Source organism: Meles meles, chromosome 12 (genome assembly GCF_922984935.1).
Source record: "Meles meles chromosome 12, mMelMel3.1 paternal haplotype, whole genome shotgun sequence".
Classification (NCBI taxonomy): domain Eukaryota; kingdom Metazoa; phylum Chordata; class Mammalia; order Carnivora; family Mustelidae; genus Meles; species Meles meles.
In genome coordinates this window covers 72,489,383-72,511,894 of record NC_060077.1, presented here as the reverse complement: position 1 = coordinate 72,511,894, position 22,512 = coordinate 72,489,383, and the positions used below count along the sequence as shown (strand labels likewise).

The following is a 22,512-nucleotide window of genomic DNA, read 5'->3' as shown; positions in this document are numbered from 1 at the left end:
TGGGGGAAAAAAAAAAACCTGGCCCAGTGAAATATCATTAGCAAGAAATTCTCAGTATAGGCAGTCTAGGCTTATAAGCAGAAAACAAAAAGGTGTGCAGGCTTAGTTCAACTGCCTATAGCAGAAGTTACAACCTAGATTCTAAACAAAGGAAGGTCTGAAAATTGGGGTTCCTTAAACTGGGAGTAACCAGAGAAGAACTCCCAAGAGTACAAAGGATTATGTACACAGGTATTAATGATTATCAAATCTAAGATGTGAATGATACAATCAAATAGAAAGAATGTTTTTTGTTACAACTTTTAAGATGAACTGCAAGGGACAAATTTAGAGATGTGCTTCTTGTTCACCCATAGGTCTTGGATAAATGTGATATTGGTGTACCAGGCTTCAGCTTTAAAAATCTTATTTAAACATTAATTTTGTAACTAGAATTTCTCTGGGGATAATTTTGTAATGTATAAAAATATCAAATCACCATGATGTACACCTGAAACTAACAGGATTGTATGTCAGTTATACATCAAAAAAAAAAAAAAAAAAAGGAAAGGAAAGGATGGAAAAGAAAAGAGTCCGATGGGGTGGCTGTGTGGTTGGTTAAGCATCTGCCTTTGGCTCAGGTCATGATCCCAGGGACCTGGGATCAAGCTCACACATGGGGCTCCCTACCCAGTAGGGAGTCTGCTTCTCCCTCTCCCTCTGCCTGCAGCTCTCCCTGCTTGTGCATGTACCCTCTCTCTTTGTGTCAAATAGATAAATAAAATCTTACCCAAAAAAAAAAAAAAAAAAAAAAGCAAAGCCAAAACAAAGAGTCCTGATGATACCGACTGGTTGTGACCAGGATCCAACACTCTGAGGCCAGCTCTATTTTCAGACCAAGACAATAAATTCCCCTTTGACAAGTTTGACTGCTATATGTTTCCCAGTATATAATTACTAAATAAAAATTAAATTAAAATTCTCAGAAATAACAATGATATAATACAAACCACATAAAAACTGGAACCAATCAGTAATCTAGTCAGTAACACAGGTAATTAGTTACTTTAAAACAGCAGTTGTCACTCTCTGGTCTCAGGTTCCTTTATTTACATTCCTAATTACTGAGTTTCCAAATAGCTTTTGTTTATGTTCTAAAACTAAAAGGTATTTAAATATGTATTTTATTAATTTAAAATAATAAGAAATCCAGTATCTGTTAACATAATTAATGTTTTATGAAAAAATAACTTTCCAAAACAGACAAAAATATTAGTATTCAGAGTTACACTGTTTTCCATTTTTGCTAATTTCTTTAATGTCTAACTTAAAAGAAGACATCTGGATTCTCATATTTGTTTCTGGATTCAATCTGTTCTGATATATTGTTTCAGTTAAAGTACATGAAGAAAATGTGCCTCACATACATACATACTTGGAAAAGAGAAAAGTATTTTAGTGGCCTTTTTTAGATAATCATAGTTATTCATCTTTTATTAAACACAAAAATGCAACAAATGGCAATCCTTAAAGGTTAGCTACAATGTAGAATCTGAAACTGTATCAATGAACTTTTTGGCTCTGTTACATTAAGATCCATTGGTGTACATTGTACTTTGAATGGATCTCCTGCCCATGCATGATCTTGTAATATCATGCATTTGTCTCTGAAAAAACTGGTTCTTCGGGGGTGCCTGGATTGCCCAGTGGATTGAGCCTCTGCCTTCGGCTCAGGTCATGATCTCGGGGTCCTGGGATCGAGCCCCGTGTCAGGCTCTCTGCTCGGCGGGGAGCCTGCTTGTCCCTCTCTCTCTCTCTCTGCCTGCCTCTCTGCCTACTTGTGATCTCTCTCTCTGTCAAATGAATAACGAAAATCTTATAAAAAAAAAAAGAAGTCTGCCTTTGCTGAGGTCATAATCCCAGGGTGCTGGGATCAAGCCCCACATCTGGCTCCTTGCTCACTAGGAGCCTGCTTCTCCCTCTACCTGTTTTTCCCCCTGCTTGTGATCTCTCTTTCTGTCAAATACATAAATAAAATCTTAAAAGAAAAAAAAACTGCTTCAATGAATTATAAAGATCTTCCAAATGCTGACACATTTCCTTACACAATATATAATTTTTAAAAATCACATTCATTAATATCACCAATATCATCAGAAAACTCTTTAAGTATTACACAGCTGGCCAGCCCATGTGGCAGACACAAATTTTCAAATCTAAAATTTTCACTTGAGAGATATTTTATCATTAGCAACAACTAGTTATTCTCCCTGAGTGTCAGGCCCACTTCACTAATTTTCAAGAAAATACCTGACAAATATCCAAGTCTAAGTAACTACAATTCTTTTAAGTAAAAATAAGAGAGAGATTCCACTTTAAAAAGCAGGTAATTTACCTTACAGTTCAACCACACAAGTACTATTCCTAGAGATGAACCTTGTACTTGGATGTGCACAAGAACTTTATGCACACTTCCATTTAATTGCACTGAGTATTGAAAAGATATGCACTCCTGGGCAGAGATTTTTTTTTTTTAAGATTTTATTTATTTATTTGACAGAGAGAGATCACAAGTAGACAGAGAGGCAGGCAGAGAGAGAGAGAGGGAAGCAGGCTCGCCGCTGAGCAGAGAGCCCGATGCGGGACTCGATCCCAGGACCCTGAGATCATGACCTGAGCCGAAGGCAGCGGCTTAACCCACTGAGCCACCCAGGCGCCCCTGGGCAGAGATTTTAAAAATAAAACTTTTTACTGCTTCACCAGAGATACTCTAAAGTGAAATATTTTTTCAAATGCTTAACGTGTCTGGCTGTGAAGAACACAGTAAAGATTCATACGGTTTGATGCCATTGCCTTGATCATGTGAAGATGCCAGCGGTTTATCACCCACCACTGCTTCTTCACCATCAGTACACATGTCAACACAGAAAACAGCACGTAACATGTTTTATTATGAAAACAATTTTGACTTCATGAATCTCCTAAAAGAATAGGGTCATGGGGACCCCAGGAGTCTGTGGACTACACTTTGGGAAAGACTATTTTAAAAAACTGAAAATTAAGGTGAATTATAATAAACTGAAAAATATATGTCATAAAACCTCTGAAACAAAGGAAACTATCAATTCATCTACCTTATTCTTTCAAAAGCAGTGTTTCAGAATCCCTGCAAGTTAGCCCAGCCCTACTAACTATAAATCAAGAGTGGGGCCCCATCCAAAAAGGACTCTAGGAGTTTGAGGGGCTGTCAGTTTTACAAAGCACTGATCCAGTTTATACTAGTCTACACACTTCACTTTACAAATTACCAAAAAGATAATGAAACAAATTGCAGTATCATGAATATATGCATCTGATTAAAAAACTAATTGCATAGGAGTCATGTCATTTTTCTTTACTATTAACTAACTGCTTAATTTCAACACCTATACACGTAAAATTCTTCCTTTAATTTTAGAGGGGCATATCTACGACACAGATGTACCTAGTGTGTTTACACACAATGATACCTGGTTCATCTTACTCCATTAAGTATTATTTCTGGTCATTCTTTCATCAGATGACTGAATTATTACAATGATAAGCATCTGTTGATATACACTCTAGAATTCACTAGCAAATACTACTGACAAATATCCTTAATTTTTATGTTTAGAGACACATTTTGACTTGAAAAAGATCTGAATTCATCCACATTAAAATAAAGAAACCATACCTTACTACAAAAGACAAATATTCAGTAGCAGTCCTTAAAAAAAAAAAAAAAAAGGATAAGTAAATTTTCCAGTGCATCAATGACTGCAAAATAAAGCCTGTCACGTATCAAAGCAAAGCAATAAGGATAAAATATCTAAGGCCTTTAAGATCAAGAAGTACTGGGGCGCCTGGGTGGCTCAGTGGGTTAAAGCCTCTGCCTTCAGCTCAGGTCATGATCCCAGAGTCCTGGGATCAAGCCCCACATCGGGCTCTCTGCTCAGCGGAAAGCCTACTTCCTCCTCTCTCTCTCTCTCTCTCTCTGCCTACTTGTGATCTCTCTCAAATAAATAAATAAAATCTTTAAAAAAAAAAAAAAGATCAAGAAGTACTTATTATTTTTTTTAATCATACAGATTCCCATGCCTCCTCCACTCAATTCCCATTCTGAATCTGTATGTGTGTTGGAATTGAGCATGGGAAGAGAAAAATAATTACTTTAAAAAAAAAAAAAGCTCTTCCAGGGGCGCCTGGGTGGCTCAGTGGGTTAAAGCCTCTGCCTTTCGCTCAGGTCATGATCTCAGGGTCCTGGGATGGAGCCCCGCATCGGGCTCTCTGCTCCGCAGGGAGCCTGCTTCCTCCTCTCTCTCTGCCTGCCTCTCTGCCTAGTTGTGATTTCTCTCTCTGTCAAATAAATAAAATATGGGGAAAAAAAAAAAAAAAAAGCTCTTCCAGAGATGAAGACGCATCTACTCTTCAACCAGCACTTAGGAATCACTAAGGTGATGTAAATGGAGAACTGAATATGCCCACCTTAGATGATTTCTATAGAAATGCTAACTAGTTGGGCTTGCTGAGCAACTGTCTCACAGCACACAACTTAACTCCTGACAGCAAAAGTTAAATGCAAACTTGCCTCCCAGGGACCAGTGAAGTGACCAGTTAACTGATGCCTAGAAAATCTATGGTTTCTGACCAGATTAACCCCCCCTTGAATACCAAATTCCACTGGGAGTTTAGATGCTAATTTTGGCACCTAAACAAAGCCCTAAGTCTCTAAAAGGAGACCAAATAAACATTTTAGAGTACTTTAAGAAAAAGATCAACTTCCTATTTAGAATAGTAACGCTATATCAACTTCTTATCATGGGAAATACAAGTCCCTAAAACTTGCTACCAGACATTTCAAATGATTTGAAAAAAAATGAACAAAGAAGAGAAAAGAAGGGAAAGAGGGACAAATACTGACGCAAATAAAAGGGGCAATACCTTCAAGAGACCCATTAAGTCAGATGTGAGATGATTACACAGTACATATGTTCATCATTATATTAAAGGATGGAAAACTGACACAAGTTGAAACAGTTCAAAATATAAAGTTAGAGGACCCTAATAACTAAGCCAACTCCAACTCTAATCTTGCTATACCCCAGGCCAACTGAATCAATTTTGGGAGGTGCGATCCAGCCACCAGTATTTTGCAAAGCTCCCCAGATTTCAAAATGCATCTAAGTTGAGAACCACTGTCCTAAACCTTGTAAAAAGGCAATAAAAAGATGAACTCCACGCCGTTCTAAGTTCTCCAAAGCGCAAACAATTCTCATTTCAGATAATACAGTTTTTTAGCTTAAATGTATTTGCAATTATCACCAACTTCAAATTAAGATGTTGTAACAGATAGGGGCGCCTGGGTGGCTCAGTGGATTAAGTCTACACATTTCTGCCTTCAGCTCTGGTCATGATCTCAGGCTCCTGGGATGGAGCCGCCCCCCCCCCCCCATAGGGCTCTCTGCTCAGCAGGGAGCGTGCTTCCTGCCCACCCACCCACGCCCATGCCTGCCTCTATGCCTACTTATGATCTCTCTCTCTCTGTCAAATAAATAAAATCTTTTTAAAGACAATCTTTACAACCAGTCTTTGGTATCTCTCTGACCTATGGTATAATTTGCAGTAGCAAATAATCCAGACTTAAAATTGTAAGATTCTGACCACCTATCATCTTAGTTTTACATAAGTAAGCACTACCCTAGTTTTTATCCACTTGCATGGTTAAAACAAATTTTCCTGGATGCCAACCACACCACAAAATAATGTCAAGGTGACACAACCTAAAATACCTTGTTCCTGAGAAACTGGAATTCAGCCACACTTCCCATCACCAAAATTACACATTTCAAAATGAGAAAAAAATCCAGAAATTCTAAATCGGACTCATTACCAAGCAGATGTTTTGTCATATTATGATGCAAACAGTATCATACTGAAAGTTGCTCAAATGAGTATCTACACAAATCTGTTAACTGTTTGAATTTTAAAACAATAAAATCTTCATCAGCTGTTGAGTAAAAAGCCCAAAATTTGATAATTTAACAAAATTATATCCTGTGTTATGGTTATCCAAGTCCTTTAACTTTGATTTAGTGTAGAAAATAATGAAATCAATGAAACTGTTCTAGTCATGTTAGTTTTACACATGATTAAGCATCACTTCAGTCAACTTCTAATCACTTAAGCAAAGCAAAAATTTCTGCCTAACTACACAATCTTCTAGAAAAAAAGGAAATCAAAACATGTACAATGAGCACTGAAATGGTCAACTAAGATTTTAAAGACCCATTCACTCTAAAAATCACTGAATGAAAACTGAAAAAAAGTTAGGCATGGGCTAGAGGTGGACAATGTAGAACTAAGTTTAAACATAAGAAAAATAATGTACTCACCAAAATAGGTAAAATTTTAGATGAGACAAATTACACATTTTAAATGTAATGAACAATGCAGATCCTGCAGGGTTAACTGCCCTAGTAGAGGCCTCAGCAATTTACAGCTCAATGAGAATAGTGTCTAATGATGTTACTTTAACACTAGTTCAATCAGGGGGAAAAAAAAAACAACAAAAAAACCAGCTTCCAAGCCAGAGAGGTACAGTGTGACTGGGCAGCATAAATGAGTTTAATGCTTGCTCTTTAATTTCGGGGGGGGGGGGGGAGAGAGGGCGGGAACACCTACAGGGGAATGCAGAAAAAATAATTCACACACAAAGAAACAGCTCAACTAAAATGTAGCTTAAGAAAGTGAAGCATACGTAGATTTTTAGAAATAAGATTTGCTGCTTCATAGTATAAGCAAAATTGCTTCAAGCAGCAAAGTCATCAGAAAGTCCAATGATCCATATAAAACATATCCTAAAAATTTCGAATTCACTTTCTCAGCCCAAATTTTCATTAAATCTGCAACGGATTTGCAGTTCTTTCCTAAGCTCAAGATTTACAATGATGGCACTTAGCTAAACAGAGAAGCTTCTACTTAGGCACTTCCACTTCAGAAACAAAAAAAAATTAAGATGTAATACCTCTTTAAAGCAACCTCACCCAAAAACCTGGAAAGCAAAGAAAAGGCCACTTCAATTACAGAGTCACAAAATGTTTTATCAATTTTCTCTAGAAAGCCTTTTAGTTTTAATTCTAACAACTTAAACCTACATAATTCATTATCACCTTTAGACCTAAAAATACTGCAAATCCTAAATGCTTAGCCTGCCTGTATTACTCTGTTCTGTAACAAGTCCTTTTACGAAAACAAAATCGTAACTTATGAAACATTAGCAGGCTATCATATTTTAAAATGTTAAATATATCAATCATTTACAACTTGAAATGTCATATACTAAGCACATCAGAACTTTTCAAAAAGGAAAATAACAAGTCCTTAGCAGAAAACGAAAAGTTACACATTAGAATTTACTATGCTGTATTTCAACTGAAATATATCTAGTCTCTGTTTAACAAGGCAAAGGCAATTTATGAAATCCACAATAAAATTTATCCCAATGCAATGTTCTAAATCTGATTACTTTTTGAAAATATGCATTTCTTTATTCTCTCTTAAGACTACATGGTCTCTTCCAACAAAAATACTAAACCTACTTTTTAAAAGCCACATAATCGAACTGCTATCAAGACTAAAAAGATGCTAATTCTGGCAAAAGTCAAAGGTTGTTAACAAAAATTAGCCAATATTACATGCCTTTAGAAAATTAATTCGGACTAATTAAAATGATTCCACATTGTCTTGTATTTGTAATTTCGGAATAATCGGCAATTTCACCCTCAAGTGTGGTGCAAAAATTAAAGGCATTAAGAAACTAAATTCAAAATAAATAATTAGAAATAAACATGTTCATTAAAGAAAATTTCCTGGGGTTTTCAAGGGGGAAAATAGCTATCAATCACCAAGAGAGTTTTTAAAAACCTACGTATACCCGCAAAGAAATCTTTCAAGTTAACCACACACACCCATTTCTTTGAAAATCTTGCCTGAGAAATTACAACCCCAGTTTGGGGCATGTGATGGAGCCACCGCCCTACATCCTACACCAATTTCACGCTCAGTACTCGTAGTCCCAGCAGTAAGATAAACTGTGTCTGTATTTTTTATTAGGGGTGGGGTGGGGGTGGGGGTGGCGGTCAGTTAGGTGCTGAGGCTGCTTCCCGCATACCGCCATCACCCACAATACTCAAAAAGTAAACAAATCAAAGCCAGAAACAAAACCTGGAATGACACAACCATGAAGGGAAAGTAAAGGACAAAGAGAAAACAAAAATTTCCTTGAGAAAAGAAATGACGGCAGGCCATTTACAACTTTCATTTATAACCAAGGCGACACACTCCAGCCTCCCCAGCGCGCTCGGCTGGGACAGACAGTGAAACTACTCAAGAACAACAAAGAGAAGCGGCGGCCGCGGCAGGAGTCCCGGTCCGAGTTCAACTTGATTCTGCCACACACCGCAAGGGGAGTTCGGGGCCGGAGGACCGAGCCCGGAGCCCGGAGCCCGAGGGACGCGGGGACGCGAGGCGCCGCGGCCCCGCCGGCCCGGCCCGTCAGGGGGGGCCGCTCTCGTTCTCCCGGCGCACCCGCCGGCCTCCCGTTCGCTCCCCGCCGCCGCCGCCGCCGCCGGGAGCCCGCCCCGGGGCGGGGAAGCCGCGGGCGGGGTGCGCGGGCCCGGCCGGGGAAGGGGAGGGGACATGGCGCGTTACCTGGGCTCGGGCGATGGCAAGGAGTATCCGCTCTCCCGCCGCCGCTCGTCCGCGGAGGCGCCGGGCCCGTCGCTCCCCCGGCGGCCCCGAGCGCTCCTCGGCCCCCGCCCCGCCGCGTCCGGGCCAGGCCGCCCCTCCTCGGCGCCGCGCCGCTGCCCGCGCGGGCCGCCTCGAGCTCCCGGGCCGCCCCGCGGCGGGGTGCCTCTCTCGCGGGGCGCCCGGCTCCCCTCACCCGCTCCCGCCCCCTGAGCGGCTGTGGAGTTGAGGGGAGGGCGGGAAGGGCCTTCAGAGGAGAGCGGGCGGGCGCGAACGCGGGCTCCGCCACCCGAGCCGCTCCGTTACCGCAGCGGCGACGACGACCAGGGCCGTGTTGTTGCTGCCAACTTGTCGAGAGGACACTGAGCATGCGCGCACGGAGACCACATCCGGGTAATTTCAGGGTTTGGCCCTTTTTCCCCCCGCAGCTTTCCTTTCTCCCTGCTGCCCCCGCCTCCCGCCCGGAGTGACGGGAGGGTCGCTCTGCGCCTGCGCCCGTGAGGCAGCACCCGTCGGCTGGCTGCCCAGAGACCGGTTCTGGGCTCCGGCCCTGGCTGAGGGCGCTGCCCCACAAAGGGCTGCTTGGAGGGAGTTCATCAGAGAAATTGGCATCCTTTTGCAGAAAAGTACTCAAGCAGCGCGGGAGAGCTCGGAGTGGAGTGGGCGTCCAGTAAGTGTTAATAAATAGCGATCAGCCGGCCCTTGTGTTTTGAGGACCTGCGGGCACAAAAATTAGACTTGGACAGCCAGCTCCGGGGTGAAGGTGGTTGTAGCGGTTCACTTTGGGAAGAAACTGCCGACGACCGCACCTTCCGTTTCCACCAGTCCTGGATCACTAGATCGAAAAGTGTTTAAACTTGCCAAATCCCTTTTGGGCTTAAGGGATGCCCAGGAGAGTCGAGGAATCACACATTTGAGAATCTGGTCAGGTATTAGGAAAAGTGAGTAGAAGAGATTTCGGTGGAACCTCAGAGTTGGACGGGACCTTCAAGGACCTACAACACACCTGTTAACTAGGTACCTGTTGGGTAGGGAAAAGCATAAACTCTGCTTTTGAATTAATACTCTATTTGAAAGTTTTCCAAGATGCATGAATTTCTTTTATATTTAAAAAGTTTCAGAAAGCACATACTAATTATACATTTTTAAATTTTTATTTTTTGCTACCACCTAGAAAATACTTCCATTCGGGGGTCACATGAAAACTAAATACTGGGAAGTTCTAAAATCATTTCTTAAGTCTCTTCACCCTCCTACCTTTCACACACAGTGCCCTACCCCCTATTTCCATGCTGTCTTCCCTACCATCACATCCTGTGCTCTTACCTCTTCTGCTCAAAAGCCTCTACAACTGTCATCTTCAATGGTCCTTACTCCTGGGGTTCAGGAAGGCTTTCCAAGACTAGTTTTAAGGTAATTCATTTACAGATCCTCCCCTGCTATATATACTATTTAATAAAATTGTTCAGCTTGAGAAATCACCTGAGGACAGAGCTTCCCCTTTCAAAACTGTCCCACCTGACGGAACAAAGTAAAACTCTCACCCATTACTTAAGGTGCATCATCAACTCAAGATGTTTTTGGTTGTTTTGTTTTGTTTAGAGAGAGAGTGCTGGTAGGGAAGGAGCAAAGGGAGAGGAAGAAGGAGAATCCCAAGCAGACTCCTTGCTGAGAGCTGAGTCTGGTGAGGAGCTCAAAACCACAACCCTGAGATCATGACCTGAGCCCAAATCAAGAGTCCGACACTCAACTGATGGAGTCATGCAGGCACCCCAACCCAAGATGTAAAACCTCCAGGGCAATTCAAAGGGACAATTCAGAAATTGGTGTTGTGATGAGAAAGTGAATGACCTGAATGAATAGGTTATAAATTCTTTCCCAAGTCAGGCTGTTTCTATTTCTTTGCTATCAACATAATTGAAGGAAGTTCTAAGCAGGTGATTTGGTAGTAGATTAACATGTGTTTCCTGGGCAGTATGCCTCAGAAGGAGTTAAAATTAACATTGCTCTAGGGACACCTGGGTGACTCAATTGGATGACCATCTGACTCTTGATCTCAGCTCAGGTCTTGGTCTCAGGATCGTGAATTCAAGCCCCGTGTTGGGCTCTGCACTGGATGTGTGTGGAGCTAATAGTAACATCGCTGTAACTAACCCTCTTCCATTCTCATCTGTGTTAGTTATTACTGTATAACAATTTAACCACAAACTTAGCAGCTTAGGGGCGCCAGGGTGGCTCAGTGGGTTAAAGCCTCTGCCTTCAGCTCAGGTCATGATCCCAGGGTCCTGGGATGGAGCCCCACATTGGGCTCCCTGCTCAGCAGGGAGCCTCCTTCCCCTCTCTCTTTCTGCCTGCCTCTCTGCCTACTTGTGATCTCTGTCTGTCAAAAAGAAAATAAAAAATCTTTTAAAAAAATAGAAAAAGAAAAAAATCTAGCAACTTAAAACAACACACATTTGTTAGTTCACAGTTTCTGTGCGTCAGGAGTTTAAGCAGGGCTTAGCTGGGTCCTTTGCAAGATCACATAATGAAGCTTGACTGGGAGAGGATGCACTTCCAAACTGTTCTTGGCAGCATTCAGTTACCTGCTGGCTGTAGGACTGAAGGCCTTGGCCCCTTGCTCACTGTCAGCTGGAGGTCCCTTCAGTTCTTTGTCTTGTGGCACTCTCTGTAGGGAAGCTTACAATATGGCAGCTTGCTTCTTCAAAGCCAGCAAGCGGGAGCGTCTCAGTGTAAGACGCTGGTAACAACCTTCTGTAATATAATCACGTATGCCTTGTCACATACATCCTGTCAGCTTTGCCGTACTCTGCTGGCCAGAAGCAAATTACAAGTTCCACTCTCACCTCTCTTAAGGGAAGGAGACCACACAAGGGCATGACTGCCAGGAGGCAGGGATATTTGGGGCCACATCACAGTCCACTACCCCATTGATTTATTTATGCAAATCATAATCCCTGCAACCCAACCTCCTCAGAATTTCTCTTCAGGTTGTCTTCACTTTATTGCTTAAGGGAAAGTTCTGACTTTCCCCCTGGAACAGTGAATCCCTTGCCACCCCCCAAGTGGTGGCAACTTGGCCAACTCGGGCAACTCAACCATAAGCCTCTCAGACTGTACCTGGAAGTGGGGTAGGTGTCCTCCTTGCTCCTCAATAGATCATCCCCCTCTCAGTACTTAACGTGCAGGCTTAAATCTTGTTATCCAGGAACCCCTCATCGTTGCTTCCATTCCCCTTCATTTTTTCACTATTTGCTCCCATCAGTCATTTCAATACCACTTTGGTCTTAATTCTAGGTGCTTCTAATGTACATGTGGATGATCTTCCCAATACCCAGACCTCTCAGTTCTCTTGACTTCTCCTCCAGAGATCTTGGCCTACCCTAACTCAACCACTCACTCCCATGGGCAGAATCACAGAAGCCTTATCAAACTGCAATTTCATCATAATCACAATTTCAAACATCTTATACTCTGAACACCATCTCATTTCCAAATTTCCTTGTAGCAATTGTTCAAAGTACATATCCACTCTCTCCTGTACTTACCTGGCTTAAATCCCTGGCCAATCATTGTATCACTCCATTGCACACACCTTCAACCCCAGTACTTCCTTCTCCCTTTGCTCTGCATGCTTGGCAAAACCACAATCCTGGTCAAGCCAGCTGTCCACCTACTCCACACCAGCACCCCTGCATCTGAAAGTGGCTAGAGAAAAACACAATCGCACTAGTGAGTTTCACTTTAATTTCATCACTTTTAACCACCAGTGGGCCCTTAGTGCTGCTCCAGAATTCCACCTCCTTCCTCCATTCTTCTGGATTTCACACCTCTCTGTCCTCGAACCTATACTTCCTTCCCTTTCATCCTCATTTCTCAGTTAACAACTTCCTTCCTTTTTCATTGAGAAGACTGAAGCAATGAAAGGAAAATCTCACAGAATCCTACAATCTCATCTACCCATTCCCACATACCAACATCTTTAACCTCTTCTCCACCTTACCCTCCATTATGTAGTTGAATTTTCCATGCTCTTAGCCAAAGGCAGTCCCTCTGCTAAGGCACCGAATCCCAATCTTGGCTGGCCTAATCAAGATCATCAACATCACTCCGGCAATTACACCCCCCCTTACTTATCAATGTTTCCCTCTATGCTGGGTCATTCACTTATAAGCAGTTATTTCTCTAATCATACGAAATCTCTTTGACCCAGTTCCACCATCAACTACTGCCCCATTTCTCTACAATTCCAACAGAACTTCTAAAAGAGTTTCCTGTGCTTTCTGTCTCTAGTTCTCTCCCTCTCTGTAGCAGAGTACATGCCATATGATACAATTTATAAGAAGTTCAAAAACATGCCAAATACAATGCCTATGATGGACTCTCTCTCTATATATATAGAGAGAGAGAGAGAGAATAGAATCATAACAATGCCCACAAGGTTACATATGTGGCATATTTTAGGGGCCCAGCTGAGCCGGTCTCCCACCTTCTCTTAGAGCAACTCCATTCATGCTTTTATCCTTACCACATTATCAAAACTATCAAGGTCAACAACGGACTTCATATTGCCTAAGTCCAATGATCTATTTGGAATTCTCATCTTGATTGACCTGTCTGTAACAGCTAACACAGCTAATTACTTGATTCACTTTTTTTTTTTAAACCATATCATCTCAGTTTTCCTCCTTCATCACTGGTCCCTCTTTCCCTGTCTTATTTCTTCTTTGTTGATTTTCTTTTCCCAGACCTAGGGCCTGGCAATGACCTAGGGCTCATTCTTTGGATTCTTCTCTTTTATATCTATACTCATTTCACTGGTGAGTCTCATTAAGCCTTCTAACTTTCAGTATCAGTATCAGAGATACATGATATCATCATATATGATGACATTTCCAAATTTATGTATTCAGTCCAGACATCTCATCTGAACTCCAGATTCTGATACCCAGAAGTCTACTGTACATCTCAAACTTTTGCCACAAACTGAAAAATATTCTCCCTCAAACTGTTCAACCCACCAATTTTCCTGTCTCAGTTGATGACAAGTCCATCCTTCCAATTGCTCAGATGAAAAACCCTAGAGTCATGCTGGATCTCCCTCTTTCTTTTACATCTCATATCTAGTCTGGATTCAGAGCCTCCCTTAGCATCTCCACAGCTACCCCCTGGTGGAAGCCACCATTATCTCATGTTTGGATTAGTCTTCTAAAAGCTCTTCCTGCTTTCAGTCTTACCCCTTAGAGTCTATTCTCAACATACTAACCAAAGGGATCCTCCCAAAACGTAAGTCAAACCATATCACTCCTCTGCTTACGTCCCCACAATGACTCCTCATTTCACTCAGAGTAAAAGTCTTTGTCCTTACAGTAGTCTACAGGGTTCTACAAGATCTGCACCACCACCCCACTCCATCATTACCTTTCTAATCTCATCTCTGTTATTCTCCTGGATGAATCTACTACAGCCTCATTAGTATTAGATACCAGCCACATTCCTGATTTAGGGCCTTTGCGTTGGCACTTCCCTCTGCCTGGCACACATTTCCCCCAGATATCTGCAGTGCTAACTCCCTAAGTCCCTAACCATCTTTAGTCAAATGCCATCTTCTCAATGAGGCCCACCCTAACATTTTTTTAAATCACAACTCATTTTGAACCCTACACTACACCCCAGATCCCTCTTACCCTGCTCTATCTTTCTTCATAGCTCTTCCAATATGCTATATTATTTACTTATACTAATGCTTATTGTTTATTATCTATTGCCCCCCACTAGAATGTAAGCTCCATGAGGTCAGGGATTTTTCTGTAGTGTTTACTAACATATCCCAAGCGACTAGAGTTGCTATTGACAAATAGGAGGTGCTTAATAAATTGTTGAATAAATGAACAAGGTGTTTCATGCTTCTACCCCAAAACAGTGAAAACTAGCGATAGAGTTGATCTAAACTGTATCTTATTACAGTAAAAAATATTCTAAATTTTAATTTTAATAGTTCATGGGGGTACCTGGGTGGCTCAGTCGTAAGTGTCTACCTTCGACTGAGGACATGATCCCAGGGTCCTAGAATCAAGCTGCACCCCCCCAAATCAGGCTCCCTGCTCAGCAGGAGGCCTGCTTCTTCCTCTCCTACTCCCCCTGCTTGCGTTCCCTCTCTCACTCACTCTCTCTGTCAAATAAATAAATAAATAAATAATTCTTTAAAATTTAATAGTTCATCAAAATTTATAATATTATGTTGTTTATACCAATTAGGTATTCAAAATTGTATATTTTTAAAGATTTTATTTATTTGAGAGAGAGAGAGTGAGTGAGCACAATGTGGAGGGGGGCAGAAGCAGAGGGAAAGGGAGAAGCAGACTCCCCCCGAGCAAGGAGTCCTACTCCGGGCTCAGTCCCAGGACCCTGAGATCATGACCTGAACCGAAAGCAGACACTTAACTGACTGAGCCACCCAGGCCTCAAAATTATATAAATAATACAGTCAAGATGGACGTTTTAAACTTAGAGACTCAATCAAAATTTTTTTTTTAATTTTTAGGGAAATATGATAGGCTGATCAATAAAAGACTTTTCAGCCTAAAATTTCATATTATCATGTTCAGGAGCAAGTGGAATGGAAATACAAGATAACGAGAAAAAGAGTGATGTAGAATTTCTTTTTAAGAGCTTGTTCATGTATTTTTTAAATGGGTGATAGGTACATTATGATATTTAGAGCCCCTTGGATACACTTACAGAATGATGTAACAATCTTATTTTAAAATGCCAATACTTATTATGCCAGAAATAACAAACTTTGCCATTATTTAAACTTAAGATGAAACATTTTAGATATGACCTTTAAAAGTACAAGAAGAAGTGTGGTTTCTCAAATTTCTTTTAAGAGACATGCAAGCAAGAAATTCTGAAGACCACAATCCCAAAGAACTCCACGGAACCTAAGCTACCACTTTTCCTGAGACTTCTTCAGGTGAAACATCTCAATCCCATATCCATCTCTGACCTGGGCAGGCAAAGGCTTGAAAGCCTTCTTTCCCTGTTATTTTCTTTGATGGCTCACATCCCAGAGTTGGAGCTTCTCCAGGGTAAGGAGAATATAGAGCTTTTGCCTTTTCGTTCCAGAGGTGGAGGGAGGGAGAGCTCCCGCCTCCAGCACTGCCCAGCGAAGCAGAAATAGAATAATTTTTAATACAGAAGTGACCTAGCAATTGACAGGTCCAGCCATGAGTTTCGTGACATTTCAGAGTTAACCGAGTGTTTTTAAAAAAGAATCTAAATTGCCCTTGAAAATCATTTAAGATTGATTAACCTAAACGCTACAAACACTTCCCACATTCCTAAATGTGGGAAGCATTACTAGCACTATAGTAAACTCTGTCATCTCCTTTGACTTAAACTGCAGGAAATTATGTTTGAGAGCGACTGATGTGAATTTGACCCTCAAGTGATATGTTCTTTCAGCTTTGTAAGAAGCCAAAGACTGGATGAAGAAACAGAAGATGGTGGAGCCAATGCTCCATTTTATTTATTTATTTATTTATTTATTATTTTAATTTACTGAAAAGCTATAATAACTGCTCTCCATGCCAGATGGAGCAAGGGCCACAAAGGCAGCTGTGGACAGAATCCCAAGGGTAGGGAAGGGGTGGAGGCAGGAAGGAAGGAATTAGGTGGGAGGGGAAGGGAAATCACAGCCTACCTTTGTCTGGCCACAGTCCTCTAAGTAGTAACACAAACCGAGAGGCAGCTGAAAGCAAGGGACAGGAGCAGTACAGACCCCTTTGTCAGTCCTAACCATTCATGCAATGCACATTTTCTTCAATACTTACCAGGTACCAATTACAAAGGGATTCAGAGATAAATTTACTACAGTCCATGCCCTTGAGTAGCTCCTACTCTACTGGGGCAAGAATGAAGTGTTAATTGATCATTCTTATGATGGGGGCTTGGAATACAAGAGAAGGAAGAACACTTGGCTGAGGGAGTTCAGAAGCCTTCACAAGGAAGTGGCATTTGAATTGGACTTTGAGGTAAAGTCAGAGTTTGCCAATAGAAAGGGACTGGGTAAAGACTTTCAAGCAGAGGAACAGGCTACAGAAATGAAAGTGGTTGGCATGTTTGTGGAATGGATGAAAAAAGAATTCAATATATAGCCATAGATATACATATATACAAACAAAACAAAAAGCAAAACCCAATACACCACTTATAAGAGGGTACCCATTACAGCATTGTTTGCCCTAACAGGTTGTTGGAAACACTCAAATGTTTGCCTAAAGGAGACTGGATAAAATAAATTATGGCACATCCATACAATGAAATATTACATAACTATAATTAGAGGGTAATTTTCACTGTACACTTATGGAAAGATCTCAAAGGCTTACTGCCAAATGAGAATGCAAAGTCCAAAACGATATGTATATTATGTTATCTTTTCTGTTAAAAAGAAGAAAGAAAAACAGTATGTGTTTATAACAACAATGGTTGTGTGAGTTGTATAGATAGGGTAGAGTGGGAATGGATGGGAGGAAGTTTTTCACTGTATTAATATCACTTATTCTTGAACCCTGTAAAATGCACTACTTCTTCAAAAAATTAAACTGAAACTTGATTCAAACTTGAAATTCAAAGTGACTGGAACGTATATGCTCATGCCTCTCCTTTAAGACTCAATCGATAATCAGGGCTCCTGGCTGGCTCAGTTAGAAGAGCATGGGACTCTTGATCTTGGGGTCATGAGTCTGAGCCCTATGATGGATGTAGAAATTATTTTACAAAAATAAATAAGCTGAGTTAAAAAAAAAAAAAAAAAAAAAGACTTGGTGATCCTCTAGGATCCCTGATGTTTATCAGGATTGGGAGCCCTATCTTGGTTCTGACTAGGTTGTGAGTTCCCTGAGGGCAGAAGTTCTCTTGAGGACTTTGCACGCAGCAAGTGTCAGAGAATGTTTGTTGACTGAATGCATAGAGGGGAGAGGTGAGGTGAGGTGAGGCTGAAAAGAGATATGGAGCCAGACTATGAAGGAAGATATGCTGGTAAGTATGGAGGACATGTATGTTTGTGTTTTTATGGTTTTAATGAGGTACAATTTACATTTACAAACTTTTTAACATAGAGAGTTGGATGGATTTGGGTAAAGGTACACATCACACCATCCAGTTTAGAACACTGCCTTCTGCCCCTTTGCCGGTCAAGTCGATCCCCACCCCCACATTCCTGGCCCCAGGCAACCACTGCCACACTTCCTGTTTTTAAGGTTTTGGCTTTTCTAAAATTCCATATAAATGGAATCTTACAACACGTAATTTTTTGCATCTGGATTTTTTTCACTCAGCGTGATGTTTTTGAGATCCAAAATGTTCCTGTGTATATCAGTAGTTAGCTCCTTGTTATTGTTCAGTAGTATTCCATTGTGTGTATATGGAAATCCATAGAAACAGAAAGATTGGCAGATTCAGTGGTTATCAGGGGATAGAAGGAGGGGAACTGAAAGACACGGGTTTCTCTTTGAGGTAATGGAAATGTTCTGGAATTAGTGCTGATGGTTGTACAGCATTGTGACTATACTAAAAGACCCTGAGTCATACACTTTCAAATAGTTATTAAACTTGTGCACTTGAAACTAACGTAACTTTGTGTGTCAACCATTCTTCACTAAAAATAAACAAACAAATTAATAAAATAGTTAAAATTCACAGAAACAAAGAGTCAAATGGTGGTTACCAGGGGCTGGGGGAGACATGAGGAAATATTGGTCCAAGGGTACGAATATTCAGTTATAAGATGAATAAGATCTAGGGACCTAACATATAGCATGGTGACTTTAGTTAACAAGACTGTATTATATACTTGAAAACTGCTGAGAGATCTTAAATATTTCCACCACCTAAAAAAAAAAAAAAGTCATTATGTGAAATGAATAATGTGTTACTAACCTTATAATGATAATCATTTCACAATATGTACCTGTACCAAATCATCACATTGTTTACCTTAAATTTACACAATGTATGTCAACTATATCTCAATAAAGGTGGGAGAAAACAAAATGATTAAAATGGCAAATTTTATATTATATAAATTTTATCTTAAATCTTACATTTTAGGGGTACCTGGGTGGCTCAGTCACTTATGTGTCCAACTCTTGATTTTAGCTAAGGTCATGATCTCAGGGTCATGAGATCGACCCCCAAGTCAGGCTCCACACTCCACACTCAGCAGGGAATCTGCTTGAGATTCATTCCCTCTCCCTTGCCCCTCACCCTGTTTCTCTCTCTCTATCTATCTCTCTCTCAAATAAATAAACAAATCTTTAAAAACAAACAAACAAAAAACTTAACATTTTAGGTAAGCATCCCTAACAAGGTTACTAAGCAAATAGTCCTCAGAGCCAGGCTGACTTGGTGCTACAAGACAGTGGACAAATCATTCTAAGTCTCCATTTCTTCACCTGTGAAATAGGGACAAAAACAGAGCCTGTGTCACTGAGCTATAGGGAGGACTCAGTGAGATCATGCTGGTGAAGCACTTAACGTGGTACTGACAAGAACCTAATTAGTATTAGCTAACTTTTAAAATCCATGTACACCGGCCATATGTCATGACTATAAGATGGCTGAACTTATTCAATTCAACATGAAGCAGGAACAATTCTCAATCTATAGGTGGTGAAATTGAACTGTCAAGAGATTAAAAATAACTTGTCACCATATGGAGGACCATTCTATAAAATAATTGGTCTATAGCTTTCAAAAATATCAATTCATGGAAAACAGACTGAAGAACTCTTCCAGACTGAAGGACACCCAATAGACATGATGGTGAAATGCTGTGCATGGTCTTGAGTTGGGTATGGAAAAACTGGGACATGCTTGGGACAACTGATGCAACTGGAATCCGGACAGTAGATTAGACAATAGTATTAAATTCATGTTAGGTTTCCCGATTTGGGCAAATATAGTGTGCAGGACCAGGATTAGGGTGCAGTGAGCAAGGCTCCCAGGAAGCCCTCTCAGGGCCACTGACTCAGATGTTCCTTGCCTCCCCCTGAATCTAGCCCTGGTGTTTCAGTGATGTAAGAGAATGTCCTTAATCTTAGTAAGTCCACACTGAAGTATTAAGGGGAAAAGCAGACCTATGTGTATAACTAGCCCTCCATTAATTCCAAAATAATATGTAAGTAGAGAGAGAAAATGTTAACAATTGGTGAACCTGGGTAAAAGATATGTAGAAGTTTTTTGTACTATTTTTGTAAGTTTTCTCTAAGACTGATTTCTTTTTTTTTTTTTTTTTTAACTTTTTAAGTCACCTGCCCATGTAATGAAGTTCCTTTAATAGGAGAGCTGGATTTGGGACCCTCTGTGGTCTCCAGCGCCCTATACAGAGTGCAGTGTGGAGTTGTCCTGCAACCCAGATCTGAAGTCAAGACCCAGAAGGGCCTCCTGACCAGGTGCCCCCAAAAGGAAGAGGCCCAGGTACCTTCAAACAGTTTTTCTTCCACTTGAACATGATCTTTTTTTTTTTTTTTAAGATTTTATTTATTTATTTGACAGACAGAGATCACAAGTAGGCAGAGAGACAGAGAGAGAAGGGGAAGCAGGTTCCCTGCTGAGCAGAGAGCTTGATGCGGGGCTTGATCCCAGGACCCTGAGATCATGACCTGAGCTGAAGGCAGAGGCTTAACCCACTGAGCCACCCAGGTGCCCTTGATCATGCAGATTCTGATTCAGTGACTCCAAGGTAGGAACGGAGCATCCACATTTCTAACAGGCTCCTAGAGGTGGTGATACAGCTCATCCTTGGACAGAGTTCTAGATGCAAGACCCTAGACTCTACATCCCAGACCTCTAGGGCCTTGAATGCCAAATCTCCTGAGGAGGGGAATAGGAAGGAACACCAACTGATTCAGGAGGCAGTCCACAGTTGTTATGCCATCTACTTCTAATGCTTTTCAATGATAAACTCAGCTTTCTTTTTTCCAAAATCCCTCATTCAGGAAACATACTGAGTGAGCCTACTAGGTGCCATGCTTTATTTTGGGTGAGGAATCAGATGGTGACGAACATTAACTGAACCACCTAAAATTCATCCAGCCTCTTTCTTCTCCTAGGATACTCCAAATCAGCCTTAAAACTACATAGTTTTTGGTCCAAACAAGTGAATGTGGCATCTGTCTCACTTGGTGTCACAGGCACAAGAGGGAACATCGCAGGGTGGAGGGTGCTGGAAATAACGATTTCATCAAACGCAAAAACAAAACATTTTTTTTTTAGAGGTAGAGTTGGCATCCTTTTAGTGATAAAAGAGTATTATAATGAATATTTATGGAAAGGGTTTGAACTTTCAACTCAGGAGAAAAGCAGATTATCCTAACATCACCAAAATCTTTCCTTAATTTTTTAAAAAGATTTTATTTATTTATTTGACAGAGACACAGAGAGGGGGAATACAAGCAGGGAGAGTGAGAGAGGGAGAAGCAGGTTTCCTGCTGAGCAGGGAGCCTGATGTGGGACTTGATCCCAGGACCCTGGGACCATGACCTGAGCTGAAGACAGACGCTTAAGGACTGAGCCACCCATGTGCCCCTCTTTTCTTATTTTTAAAGCATTTTTCTGGGGAGACAGACTGGAGGAAAGTAATTAACTTTACCTTGGATGAAAATTGCGGTTACTATTTTCTTTTAAAGGGTTGGAGTATAATCAAGTGCCACTTTTTAGAGGTGGAAATGAGGCATTTGAAGGAAAAGAAGGATGCTGTGCGCGTTTGAACAGCACTTACCTGGCGTCTGCTCCTCGGAACCGGCTGTGGGAAGGACGCAGGGCGCTGGTTCTAAGATTCAGCCTTGCTGTCCCCTCCTCCAAGAAAAGGTGCCTGGCAGAAGCTCCCACAACACCTGCCACTCCGAGATTTGCCTTTCCCTTGCCCCCAGTGGCTACTGTCACTCCCCTCTCTGCTGTTTTCTCTTCCCTTTTCCTATGCCTGGTGGACTTTCACTTCCCGGGCCCTTTTGACAAGCTGCACCCAGCTGCTGCCTTTGAACTGTCGCTATGCTTCCTGCTACCCCCCCCCCCCCGCCGCCGCCCACGCACGGTGACTCGCGTGGGGGAGCGCTGCTGCCCGGTGAGCCTCCTCCCTGGCCTGACCACCTGCGCCCCCGCGTGCGCATCTTTCATCAGCAAAGAAGTGAGAACTCTACACCCTGCCGGCCGCAGGCAGCCCGGGCCCCTGGCTGTGGTAGCCATTTGCTCCCGCCCGCTTTTCAGGGAGGCTGACTCACGGGTGGGCTCTCACCTGGTTGGACGGGAACACCAACCCCGTCTAAGAAAGGTGCTCTGGCTCCAAAGCGCCTCTGCAGCCTGGACGCCCGGCCCGCCCTTCCCAGCACACAGATTGCTGGCGTGGTGAACCGCTGCGCGGGTTGGTCTCAACCCGCCAGAGGCCACGGGGGCCGGGGGAGGGGGGATGTTAGTTAGAATGCCGGGCCTGACTCCCTTAGTCACAGTCCACAAAGGCTCCTTGGCAGAGGTTTTTTGTGGAGGGTTTGACCCAAAGGCCCAGGAATGCAGGCTGGTGCGGTGCTCCCCTACAAACTGCCCTCCATCCTCACGGCTCCCCCAGGAGCAAGTCCCAACCGATCCCTCAGCCAAGGAACAGGCCACGTGGACCATCCCAGGCCCAGGTCCAGGGTCGGCCTGCCCTGCTTCCCTCCCTCCCTCCACCATTCCCATCTCATCCAGAGGCCCAACTCTCCCCATCCA

The 22,512-nt window shown here is 42.0% G+C and overlaps 1 protein-coding gene across 3 annotated transcripts in view; it reads right to left on the bottom strand.

Annotated features, from left to right (window-relative positions):
* Positions 1-21,754, bottom strand: part of SMAD4 (SMAD family member 4) — a 70,446-nt gene extending 48,692 nt beyond the window's left edge. The window contains exons 1-2 of one of the 3 annotated variants that reach the window (XM_046024683.1): positions 21,533-21,754; positions 12,294-12,453 (exon numbers count right to left, since the gene is read on the bottom strand). The gene's annotated coding sequence lies outside the window, so the exon portion shown is untranslated. Of the gene's footprint in view, positions 1-8,709; positions 9,012-12,293; positions 12,454-21,532 lie in introns of those variants that run through there. The other 2 variants (XM_046024684.1, XM_046024682.1) reach the window with 2 other exon arrangements.
* Between the last annotated feature and the right edge of the window lie 758 nt (positions 21,755-22,512).